Source organism: Ctenocephalides felis, unplaced genomic scaffold (assembly GCF_003426905.1).
Source record: "Ctenocephalides felis isolate EL2017-DRISC unplaced genomic scaffold, ASM342690v1 CF-g0.4_SCAFFOLD_00764, whole genome shotgun sequence".
Lineage (NCBI taxonomy): Eukaryota > Metazoa > Arthropoda > Insecta > Siphonaptera > Pulicidae > Ctenocephalides > Ctenocephalides felis.
Genome location: NW_020536918.1, coordinates 4966 through 18479, shown reverse-complemented (window position 1 = coordinate 18479; position 13514 = coordinate 4966). Strand labels below are relative to the sequence as shown.

The following is a 13514-nucleotide window of genomic DNA, read 5'->3' as shown; positions in this document are numbered from 1 at the left end:
TGGTTCACTTCTGTTTACAGCACCCTATATATTTAATAATAGTTAATAGTTATTGTAATAAGTAATAACGTAATTTATTCAAAGGTCAAAATCAAAGAAATTGTCAATACTTAGTGAGATCGTAGAACATCATTTTTGAAAAAAAATACAATTTTCAAATTGAGTTTCTACAAAGCCTTTACATATTTGATAAATAAATAATTTTGTCTTGTTAATTGATTGAAAATATTACATTACTATTATTACACAAAAAATTATACAAAAAATCTAGGGTAATAATGTTTTTTGATTGAGACATTAAAGGAATATTTTTGTTTTCAGGTGGACTCATTTATTTGAAGCTCTATGTAAAATCCTGCTCTGATTAGTATAACTACTGCATTTCAGAATGGAAAATGGTGCTAAGAAGCTTGATATAAACAAGTATAAGCTGGATGTGTCAGATTTAGCAAAGCAAAACTACCGACAAATAATTGAAAATAAATATAGCAGTAGTATTTCAAATAACCAAGAGGTGCAAAACTCATCAAATGCGGGTTCCTTGATGTCTTTGACAACAATATCTATGTCATCTTCAGACAATAGTTATCAATTATCTCAAAATTGCGAAAAAGAGCTAGTGCAAGAAAATTGGATATATACTATTTTCCAAGTTGGTGTTCCTTTTATGATTGCTGGTATTGGAACAATAGATGCAGGTGTCATACTCAGCCTCGTCCAACAATGGGAAGTATTTGACGATGTCTCCGAACTCTTGATTTTGGTTCCGGCTCTTCTCGGATTGAAAGGCAATTTAGATATGTGTCTGGCTTCTAGATTATCAACGCAATACAACTTGGGAAACATGAAGAGAAGACGTGACATTTTGAATATGATAATCGGTAACGTAGCTCTTGTACAGGTGCAAGCTATTGTCGCATCTTTAGTTGTTGCTGTTTTCGCAATATCAGTAGGATCATTAATGCACGGAGAATTTAAGAATGAACACGCATTAATGCTGTGTACATCTAGTGTAATAACTGCAACTACTTCATGCTTTGCTTTAGATTTTGTTCTCATAGGCGTAATTTTATTGTCGCGTCAATTGCACCTTAATCCAGATAATGTTGCAACTCCTTTAGCTGCTTCTATTGGTGTTGTTTCCATATCAGTATTATCAGCGATTTCTGCATGGTTATTTCAATACCACGATTCTGATCGCTGGCTTTTGGGACTAGCGCTATCTATTTACATTATTTTGTTAATAGTTTGGATATTAATAGTTTTACGAAATAAATATACTAGACCAGTATTATTCTCAGGATGGGTACCAGTAATATCCGCATTAATCATAAGCGGACTTGAAGGTTTAGTGTTAGACTCTGCTGTAGAACACTTTGGTGGTTTTGTATTATTTCAGCCGATAATAAATGGAATTGGCGGCAATTTAGTTTCTGTTCAAGCAAGCAGAATATCGACACTGCTACACAAAACTTCAGTATTAGGAATATTACCTGCTAATTCGATAATTTGTGAGTCACCTTGGAGAGCAATTTTAAAAGGTGTTCCTTATGCAAAAATGGCTCGAATTTTAATAATGATATCAATGTTTGGGCAAACAATTTTTATATTTGTAGCTGATTTTATTCAGTCATCTACAGTAACTTTAGATATATTTTTTGTTTTGATTTATTTAGTAGTTAGTACTTTGCAATTAATAATTTTACTTTATATTGCTCATGTCATAATTCATGTCATGTAGAAGTTTAAAATAGACCCTGATAATTCAGCCATTCCATACTTAACTGCTCTAGGAGATTTATTAGGATCTATGTTTCTCATGTTGGCGTTTATACTTTTGCAGTCCATTGATAAATCGTATAATAAACAAGAAGTACATATAGCTTTGTTGCCATGAAACGACTTTCATGAACAAATTTTATTTAATATTTATTACATTTGAATCATTTTTTGTAGGACATTATAGTATATTATATTGTATTATATATATATATACATATTGTTTATATATGTATATATATATATATATATATATATATATATATATATATATAATATAGCTGTTGTACAAGTGCAAGCTATTGTCGCATCTTTAGTTGTTGCTGTTTTTGCAATATCTGTAGGATCACTTATGCGCGGAGAATACAAGAATGAACCCGCATTAATGCTGTGTACATCTAGCGTTATAACGGCAACTCGTTCATGCTTTGCTTTAGAATTTGTTCTCATAGACGTAATTTTATTGTCGCGTCAATTGCACCATAATCCAGATAATGTTGCAACTCCTTTGGCAGCTGACAAATTTTATTTTTCTATTTATTACATTTGAATCATTTTTTGGTAGGACATTGTAGTATATTATATTATATCATATTATATTATATTATATTATATTATATTATATTATATTATATATATATATATATATAATAATAATAATAATAATAATAAAATTCTTGTTATTGTATATTATAGATTTTATTTTTAGTAAATTCTTGTTCACACAGTTCAGATATGTGATACGAATTGTTTTATTGCAAATTAAAGGTTTAAAATACATATTGTGTTTTTATGCTATGCATATTTTGAAAAAGAGCTCGCTCGTAGGTAAGTGGCTAGAACGACTGGACCTGGATCAGGGTTCCCGGGCTCGATACCCACTTCGAGCAGGCTATTGTCAGGCAGCAGTGACAACGATTTTCACTTGGAAATATAGATAGCAATATGTTTCCAAGTGAAAACAGCCCTAATACAGCATTGCTGCACCAATTAAATGCATCACTATTACAGTAATAGTAATAATAAAAATTCAGCTCATAGAGATGAGACAACTGTTTGGGTTGCCATCTATAATAAAAACAAACGTAGTTTGTATATAAAATTATATATAAAAAAAATATTTTAAAAAAGCAAGGCATATCAAAATGCAGAAAAAACATCTCTTTTCCAGGTATATTTATTATTTTTTGAAAGTATGTGTATTAATTTTCAGTTTCATGATTGATAACATTGTTTCTCAAAGTACTTGGGCTGGTGTCAACAACACCCGGCGCCAACATGATGTTAAGAGCGATAACAAGTTCAGCATTTATGTTTAAGTGATAATCATCTTATAGCACCTCTAATTATGACTCCGTCTACTAGAAGGTTGAAGAGAAAAATTCCTTTGGATTTAACATAACATAGTGAGCTGTTCATTGGAACGAATTATTTAGTTTATATTATAATTTTACCTTTAGTTTTAATTATGTTATGAGTTGTAATTATTATTATTTTTATTTTTATTTTTATATATTATTTTTATTATATCAGCTCTGTAACTCATAGAGTCATTTTGACTCTGATTGTTATAATTAATAAAATAAAATAAATAAAAAATAATGTTTAAGTGATAAACAGTATTAAAAATATCGAAGCAAATAAAATATACCGAGTACTGTAAAAAGTACGAATGCTAATAGACTGATAGCCAGTAAACCTTTTGAATAACGGTGTTCCTGTAAGGCAAAAAATTTTTGTACAAGTTATTCTTAACTAAACTAAACGTGCTAAGTACGGAAACGACGGTCTGGCAGGTTTTAACCCTGCACATCATGGTCGTCCAAACGTTTGAAAGTGTAAAAAACACCCCAAAATTAAACTTGTTCCTGTAATGTTCAAATTTTTATGTAATTTACGATGTAATTTATTCATTAAGAAGTTCGAAAATCAAACTACCAGACCATTTCGACCTGCACAAGGACCTGCCAGACGAGCCGGAAAGTGAGCAAAAAATCACCCAAAATAAATTGTGTCCTGTAAAGCTGAAATTCACATATGTGTTTATCTACGCAATTCTAAAAAGGTCTGTACAATTGCCAGACCATTCTGGCTAGCATAAGCCCTTGCCAGACAAGTGCAAAAATGCTATGACGGGAGGGCGAGTAATAGGCGTTGCGTGAAAACTTATAGCATATATTCTAACTATATTATCAGAAATCATAAATTATGATCAAAATAAATTTAATTAGTTACAATCAAATATATATTATCATGAATTAATCATTATTATCAGATATATCGCTAGTTAATACTTCATCGTCATACGATTTGCCATTGTTGACTTCATCGCCTATAAAAAAAAAATTTAAATATATTAATCATATATAAAAATGAATCGCAAAATGTGTTGGTAAGCGCATAACTCAACAACGCCTGGACCAATTTGGCCCATTCTTTTTTTTAAATATTCGTTGAAGTCCAAGGATGGTTCTGGTTGGCGAGAAATATCGAATAATTGCCGAGAAAACCTTAAAAACAGCCCTTTTTTTCTCATTCAAACGTTTTAGTAACTAACGTATTTAGTAATTCTAACTGAAACGTAGAATCAATTTGAGCTTTATTGCTATTAAAAGTATAGTCCTTCTAGACGATTATTCGGTTTTTGATAAATCTTTCTGAAGTTTGTTAAGGAAATTTTCTATGATGTATGTGATTATAAAGTACGTTGATGTATGTGCAATATTGTGAAAATAAATGGAAACTAGTGGGGTGTATGGCATTGTGGCTCAAGGCAAATTGCTGGAACTTCCCGTACCGTAACGAAAATGTTTGAGGAATATTGAATGTTTTCAAATAGATTATTATAAATATTGTAACATTATCTAATATTTATAAAAATTATATAAATTGAATTACAAAATTGAAATTATTTGTTTAACCCTCCGTCGGTCGAAATGGTCCGGCCAGACTTTTTTCGATTTCAATTTAAAAAAAAAACACTTTTAGTAATGAACGACTTGAAATTTCTTGACTTTTCCTAACATTTCATTAGCTGTCGATCAAGAAAAAAATCTGGACGAAAAAATGTACAAAAGGATAATTATAAAGATACTAACTTTTTTATACTTTGAACGGTCGGAGTGGTCTGTCTAGACTACCGTACATTTTGTATGAAATATGTACGCGTTTTGGACGGTCTTTTGTCTTTTTCTCTGGCATTTTCTATCCAAACTGCGTTTTATATATCCTTTGATATGTGTTGTAACATGAATGTTAGTATTTACACGCACACATATGAAAATGCCTTGAAAACCTATCAAACTTATTAGTTGTCGCAAACATTGAAAATTGGATGAATAATGCGCACATATTGAATACCCGTACTGCGTTCGAAACTTTTTTTGGAAAAACTTTAGCCGTAAGTAGGCAATTCAAGTGAAATTATATTTTTACATTGAGTTCTACAGCTCATTCCAAAGGCGACGCGCCTTATTCCGTTTGCATTTGAATTTCACATTCATTTCGAAGGCACCGAAGAAGAATAAATATTGTGTTTCTATGATATAAAACAGAAAAATTAACAAAAAGTGCAACGATTTTTTTTATATTCCATTTTTTTTTAATATTTTTATTGGAGGCAAGCTCAACACATGCAAAAGAAGGTAAAAAAAATAAAACTATAAATATTTATTACTAATAATCGTTAATATATATGATACCATTAACTCATTTATCCCATATAAAAGCATGTAAAATGAATGGTGGTCCAGCCAGACCACTCCGACCAAAGGTAAATGAATATCTGACCAACGGAGGGTTAAAGTATATTAGAACTTTAGTCAGAATTAAAAATAAAATCTGAATTATTTTCAATGCCCAAAAAAAATTTTTTGAAAAAAAATGACTAGTTCTAGTCATTACTAATTGAATGATTTTTAGATCATTCAAATCGGATGTTCCGTTCTCTCAAAAACTCGATTTCTATTTTCTGCACTTTTTGCTCTTGATCTCGATAGCTGCTGGACCTGCCTTTTCCAAAAACTTATCAGCACATTTCCCTATCATTAGTAATCTAATGTTTTTTGAACCATTCAAATGGGTTGATCCGTGCGCCCGAAAATTTGTATTCACACATCATACATACACGCACACATATCCAGTTTTTCTGAGGTATTCCAAAATGTTCAGAAACCTTCAAAACGTCGAGAAATGCAAAAAATTTTAATTTCGATTTTTGGACGATTACAAAAACTTACCCTAGAGGAAGATAAAAATTGCAAAAAACGACATGTCACTGTTCGCATTGAAAATAAATGAAAACTATCATCTGCGAAAAATTTCAATTTACTTATGAACCTAAACAATATTAGAATATGTATAATAAATTTATGATTAGGAATAAGAAAAATGAAATATCTACATTATTGTTGCCTAAAAGCAGCTTAGATGTGCCAGAAATTAAAATATGAAATACAGTATATGTACTGCAGATTGAATTATGCACATATGTATAAATATGACAAATTAATTCACTTAATATATAAAATTAAGTATTAATCAGCCTACCTTTAATGCGAAAAATACGAGCGTACGCCTTAGGGGGCGTCAACACAAGATTCGGATATTAAATTTTCAATATAGTTTTCTTCCATATACAATTTCTTTGCATCTTTTACTAATCTTTCCACAGTATTTTTATAATTCATAAAAATTTTACTTTAGAACAACAAATGGGAAGTAGAGATGAATACATACAATTCGGCCCTCACGATATCGATTAGGAGAAGTTTAAGATACAATTTTAGATATTTTAAATAATTAAAAATTAAATTAATTTAATCCAATATGAAGTACCAGTGTTATGTTATGATTATGGTTATGTTATACCGTTTGAAAGACTTTAATTTCCAATATAGTCTGAGGATTGAGACTCATCATTTTATTTAAAGTTCTACATTTAACATCGCTCATATTATAAATGTACATATATTTTGCCGTGACGAGTAATTTAAAAAACAATAATTTTTTAAATTTTTAAAGCATTAAAGGTAAACGGTAAATATTAGTATATTATATTGAAAAATGTAGACATAGGTACAGGACAACGTCTGTCGGGTCATCTAGTAATATAATAAAATATCAAATATTACAAATTTAAAAATTTTAACATTACCGCCTATGTGTTGATCAGCTCCGTTTGCATTCTCCTTAGCAATACGAGAAGAATGTTGCCATATTATTTCAAAAATTGAAGAAAGAACGGTATCTCCCACAAACCAATTGAAATCAAATATTTTTTCAACCAATATCCAGCCAGTATTTTGAGGTTTGAGAATTGTTGGTACTTTTAAATAACTATTTGAAAACTATATCTACTCGTGGAACTAGTGCTACCGTTAAAATATTTTTTTTTTTCGAAATATTACCAAATGTTTTTGGAATATTTTTCATTGAATGCAGTAAATAAAATCCATCGAAAACAACAGCATCATACCAAATTGTTTTGGTATTTCGTTATCAGATATATTTGCTTGTAAGGCTTTAATCATTGCTGATTTCGCGGTTTTATAGATAGTTCCATCTGCATGGCAAAGTGAAACTAGTTGGTAGTGGTATTTTGCCTTGAGGCAAATTACATGAACTTAAACTGACTGACTGAACTGAACTGACTTAATCAATAAAAAATAAATTAATTCATGAGTGATTAAAAGTATTCCGAGTGGATTTATGACACATAATTGAAAACGAACAAACACGCTAACTCGAAGTATTTTCTAAAAGCAAATGTTCAAAAATCAATAATTTTTTAATTGAACTAGTTTTTGTAGGACTTTAATGGTTTAGGGTGTTCATTAGGACCAAGTCCTCTATCGTTATACCAAGTAAATCGTCCGATTTTAATTTTAACAAACGTCAAAAAAACTACTCATTTTCTCAAACTTTGATGAATTTTTAAAATTAAACTACTTGTCGTAATGCCGTAATATTTCACTAAGTTCTATAAGACCATGATATATATTTATATCACCAAAAATCGGCTTAAATATTTTTTTCAACAGTTAATTACAAGAAGACGACTCGGTAGATTTTCGCCTCAAACTAATCAGTATCATTCCCAACTAATATATTTTGAACAGTTTTTGATTTTTCAAAATAGAAACGGTAGTATATGCTTAAATGTGGACGAAATGTTTAACACATTTTTCCAAATTACAAAGAAACTGTTCGGCAGATCGTAGCACAAAACTGACAAACGATAGTCCTCATCGAGGTACATCAAATGGCTTTTGAATTTCAGAAATCGGTTCAGGCGTTTTTGAGCAAACGTCCATAAAAGGTCTAGTTTTAACAAATGCCAAAACAGCAATATAATTTTTTGCAAATTTGGATGAATTTTTAAAGCTAAACGAGTTGTCGTAGGGCCATAATTTTTTGGTATGATCTAGAAGACTATGGTCTCTACCGACAAAAAAATAATAATAAAAATTGTAGAAAAAAAAAATTCAAAACTTCATTACAAGAAAGCATGACCGATCACTACCAAAAACTAATCAGAACGATTCCCAAGCAATATCTTTCAAACGGTTTTTCAATTTTCATAATCTATTCAGAATTGCTGGCTAAAACGTGGTCAAAATTTTGTTCACTTTTCTGCTACTTACAAAGAAACAGCTTAGCCAATAGTCGCACAAAACTGACAAACAATAGTCCTCATCGAGATACATCGAATGGCTTTTAAATTTTTGAAATCGGTCCAGTCGTTTTTGAGAAAACGTCGATTTACTTACGGAAAAAAATCTGTTCACACACACACATACTTTTTCCAAATTTTGTTTTCATTCGATTCAGAATGGCTTGAAACGTCGAGGAAAAATTAACGTATCGAATTTTTTGATGAAAACATATACTTCTCCTTCGGGTAGCTAAAAATTGTAATGTGATATGTTGTTTTTTCAAGTTCAATATTATATTGGATTTATCGGGCTAATAGGCGATCGAACAAATCACGTTGAACACAAATTTCGTGAATTTTATTATTAGCTTTAATAGGTTACTTCTTTTTTTCTGAAAAAAAAATTCATAATTTTTACCTGTGAGTTTTTTTCATCAAATCTCTTACCCTCCGTTGAACATTCAGAAATAAATGTTTTTTTCGAATTTTTACCTATTTTCAGAAAATTCAATATATACTCAATAGAAGCCTGAATTGAAGTATTAATTAATATATATTTAATTGCGACTAATTAAATTTATTTTGACCATACTTTCTCATAATATAGTTTGAATATATGCTATAAGTTTTCACGCAACGCCTATTACTCGCCCTCCCATCATAGCATTTTTGCCCTCGTCTGGCAAGGGCTTATGCTAGCCAGAATGGTCTGGCAATTGCACAGACTTTTTTAGAATTGCTTAGATAAACACATATGTGAATTTCAGCTTTACAGGCCAAAGTTTACTTTGGGGCATTATTTGCTCACTTTCCGGCTCGTCTGGCAGGTCCTTGTGCAGATCGAAATGGTCTGGCAGTTCGTTTTCCTCAATGAATAAATTACATCGTATAAAAATTTTAAGCTTACAGGAACAAGTTTAATTTTCGAGATTTTTTACACTTTTAAACGCCTGGACGACCATGATGTGCAGGGTTAAAACCTGCCAGAGCGTCGTTTCCGTACTTAGCACGTTAAAAATCACCTGTACAAAATTTTCAGCCTTACAGGAACACCGTTATTCAAAAGGTTCACTAGCTCTCGGTTCATTAAAACTAGTCCGTTGCGCGTGATTATTGACACCGCAAGCGATCGCAACTATGTTACTGAGTCATTCTGTAAATCCGCTCAACTAGAGATAACACCGATCAAGGCTCAAGTCATTTCTATAGGTAACTCTTCACAAAAAATACGGGCATGGCAAATTTTATTATTATGTTCCTTCATGTAATACATGAAATTGTCAAACCACAACGGATCATTAAAATTCCCTTCGATTCCATTAATAAATTTTTATCTTTACAACTGGCGAATAATAAATTTTTCATTGCTCAAACTGTTAATGGAATCTTGGGTTGTGATGTATTTAACGCTATTATTATGTCAAATCACATAAAAACCGTCGATTTACCTATCGCATTGGATACTAAATTGGGTTATGTAATAATGGGATCTATTCCAAACGTTGCATCGCCTGATTCAAGTTCGACAAATCTATCCACGATTGAACATGATTCCTTATCTAAACAAATCAAAACATTTTATGAGTTAGAAGATGTACCTATTATTGCGAACAGTTCTATACGTCCACCAAAATACGGAATTTCGATGGACGTTACGTGGTCGCATTAACATTCCGTGACAACGTTAATGTAAATTTTCAAAAATCATATGAATTCGCGCATAAACGTTATTGTATTTTAGAACAAAAATTTTGGAAATCTTCTGAATTCCATAAACAATATTCAGAAGTAATTCAAGATTATTTACAACAAAAACACATGTCATTTTTTGGCCATGTAAATGATTCCGCAGCCAATGAATGGTTGTATATTCCACATTTCGCTGTGATTAAAGACAGCTCATGTACACCATTACGAATTGTATTTGATGCATCAGCAAAAAATGCTGAATTTCTTTCCCTGAATGCGAACCTATTTTCCGGGCTAAAACTACAGTCTAACATTATCACAATTATCCTTAACTTTTGTTTTGGCGAAATTGCGTTAACGGCCGATATTAAACAAATGTATAGAAATATATTAATTCGTGATCAAGATAGACGATTCCAAAGGCTACTTTGGAGATTTTCTCCAGAAGATTCCCTCGGCATTTATGAATTAAACACAGTCACGTTTGGTATTACGTCATCTCCTTTTCGTGCGTTACGCACTATTAAACAACTAGCTAAGATGAGAGCAAAAATTACCTCTTAGCCACTGATATAATTGAAAATGATCTTTATATCGACGACGTGGTTACTAGTGCAAACACAGTCGAAAAGACAAAAAAAAATTACGTTCAATTGTCGAGTTTGTTCCGTTCCGCGCGTTTTAAACTTGCGAAGTGGGCTTTGAATGATCGTCTGTATAAACAATTTGAATATATAAACAATTTGAATCACACCATAAAACACAAATTAATTTTTCATGCTAATTCATTTTATCCGCTAATTAAATTTGATACGTCCGTTAAAGTATTAGGATTGATATGGGATCTAATTTAAGATTGTTTAAAATTTAATATCAACCTTCTTTATCAAAATTGGACCAATCGCCATATATTATCCAACATTGCTCGTATTTGGGATTTGGGTTTCATTACGCCTGTTACCATCAAATTCAAAATGATCATGATAGAACTATGGTTATTAAAATTGAATTGGGATGACCTAATGTCTTCTTCATTAATTGCAACATGGCGCATTTATTGGCAAAATAATTATCCTTTGTCATATCTTCCAATCATTATTCTTCATGTATCAAAGAGATATATGATTTTACGGACTCGATGATTGTGCTCCATTAGTTAATAGGTCCAGCTCATAGATGGAAAACTTTTGTCGCAAATAGAGTAACAAAAGTTCATGATTTACTTCCTTCTGCCAAGTGGTATCACATTCCCTCCGAGGCAAATATTGCCAATTGTGTTTCTCGTGGTTCATTGCCAAATACATCGCCTAACAATAGTAATTGATTCAAAGGTCCCTCGTGGCTTTACTCTCAAAGAAGACATTGACCCATACGTTCTGCGTTAGATTCCATGCAAAATGTTCCAGAAAAAAAAGTTCATTGTATCATCATGAGCAGGCTATGCAGAATATTTGTATTTATTTTACGTTCTGCAAAATTATTGCATCTAGAAGTGAAATATATTTTTCAGATTTCAACATAGCCGAATTAACTATAATCAAAATTATCCAACAAATCTATTTTTTCAAAGAAATTGATTGTTTGAAAATGAATAAGTTTCCTAAAAGGTATCGGACTTTACGATTATTTTTACATAATGGGTTCTTAAGAGTTGGTGGACGTTTAACACATGCTAACCTAAATTTTGATCATAAATTTTCGTTGCTTTCACCCAAAAAGGATTACGTGATAAATTTGATAATTGATTATTATCATGAGAAATATTTACATACTGATCCACATTTACTTACTTCCCTTCTTCGTCAAAGATACTGGATTTTATCCATTCGCAGCATTAAACGCCAACGTATTCAAAAAAGCAATAACTGCTTTAAAAGTCATCCTAAATCCTTCACTCCTATTATGGTTGATTTACCTTTTCCTCGGGTTATGGAGGCAAAATCTTTTTAGCACACCGGTACTGACTATGCTGGTCCTTTTCGCGTAACCATGGGAAAATTCAGGGGCGTAAAAAGTTCAAAAGCATATATTTGTTTATTTATTTGTTTTTCCATAAAAGCAATACATATTAAACTTGGCTCCGACTTAACAACTTCGATGTTTTTAAATTGTTTTAAGCGCTTTATTTCACGAAGAGGTCCAGTCTCTTGTCCGTATTCAGATCGCGGGACAAATTTCGTTGGTGCCAAATCAGAACGATATATTTCAACTTTAACTCAAAAACATTAAGTGCATCACTAAACACCGAACTTCACAAGCATAATATCAATTGGTCTTTAAATCCGCCGGCCGCACCCCATTTCGGGGGTTTGTGGGAGTCCAACATAAAATCTATAAAGGTGCATTTATATCGAGTAATAGATAAACAATTTCTTACTTATGAAGAATTAAATACCATGTTAATCCAGATTGAGGCGCTTCTCAATACTCGACCAATATGTTGGATGAGTTCAGATCCAAGTGATCTCCAATCTCTTACGCCAGCTCATTTCCTCACTTTGACTCCCTTAAACATCCTTCCATCAAAAAACATATTGCAAATAGATTTACAGACGCGAAAACAATTAATTGATAAAATAATACAATCTTACTGGAAGAGATAGCATTTTGAATATTCAAGTGATTTACAATCACGTCAAAAGTGGAACACCCCTTTTCTCCCGGCTATAAAGGGTATGTTAGTTTTAATCAAAAATGAAGATTTGCTTCCTTTCCCATGGTCAAAAATGCGGAAAGGTGCGCATGAGATTTGGCAGTATTATTAAAGCAAGATACTGAGCAACTTTAATTTATTTTAAACAAATAACAAGGTTACTGCTTTCCTGTCAAGATTACTTATCCATAATATTGATTCTGATTGGTGAACATAGAAGCATTAGATATTCCTTCAAAACTTAACTTAATTCCTAGATTCAATTAAGAATCAACATGTTATTTCTTTACCATTTCTCATGTGTTTTATTCTTCGCATAGTTTGATTAATGGTTTAGATATTTCAATTTATATTTTTTAGTATTTAAAAGGTACCCTTTTTGCCCGGGGAAGAAATGGTGACGCCACAATGACAATTTACATGCGTCGGTAATAATATAGTCGCCATCTTGGAGGTGCAACGTGTCAACCGAATTACCATTCCATTCTAATCCACTTCCTATCTCTTTACTTCAAAATTCCGATCGAGGCCTCCGACATGAGGTCTGTACTGTTGGGTCCTAATCCGCTTCCAGTTCAGTTCTAGTGCGTTCGGTTCTATTTCGATTCTGGTTCGGGTTCTATTAAGTTTGGATATAGTGAATTTCCATGTTACTTGTTCATTTCGATTCCAGTGCGCTATTATAGTATATTATAGTACGATTTCAGTTGCTTCCCTTTTTTGGTTCCGTTTAAGAAT

General features: G+C 31.7%; 1 pseudogene; it reads left to right on the top strand.

Moving 5' to 3' along the window:
* Positions 1-325: 325 nt before the first annotated feature.
* On the top strand, positions 326-1897 carry LOC113368120 (annotated as a pseudogene).
* Positions 1898-13514: the final 11617 nt, after the last annotated feature.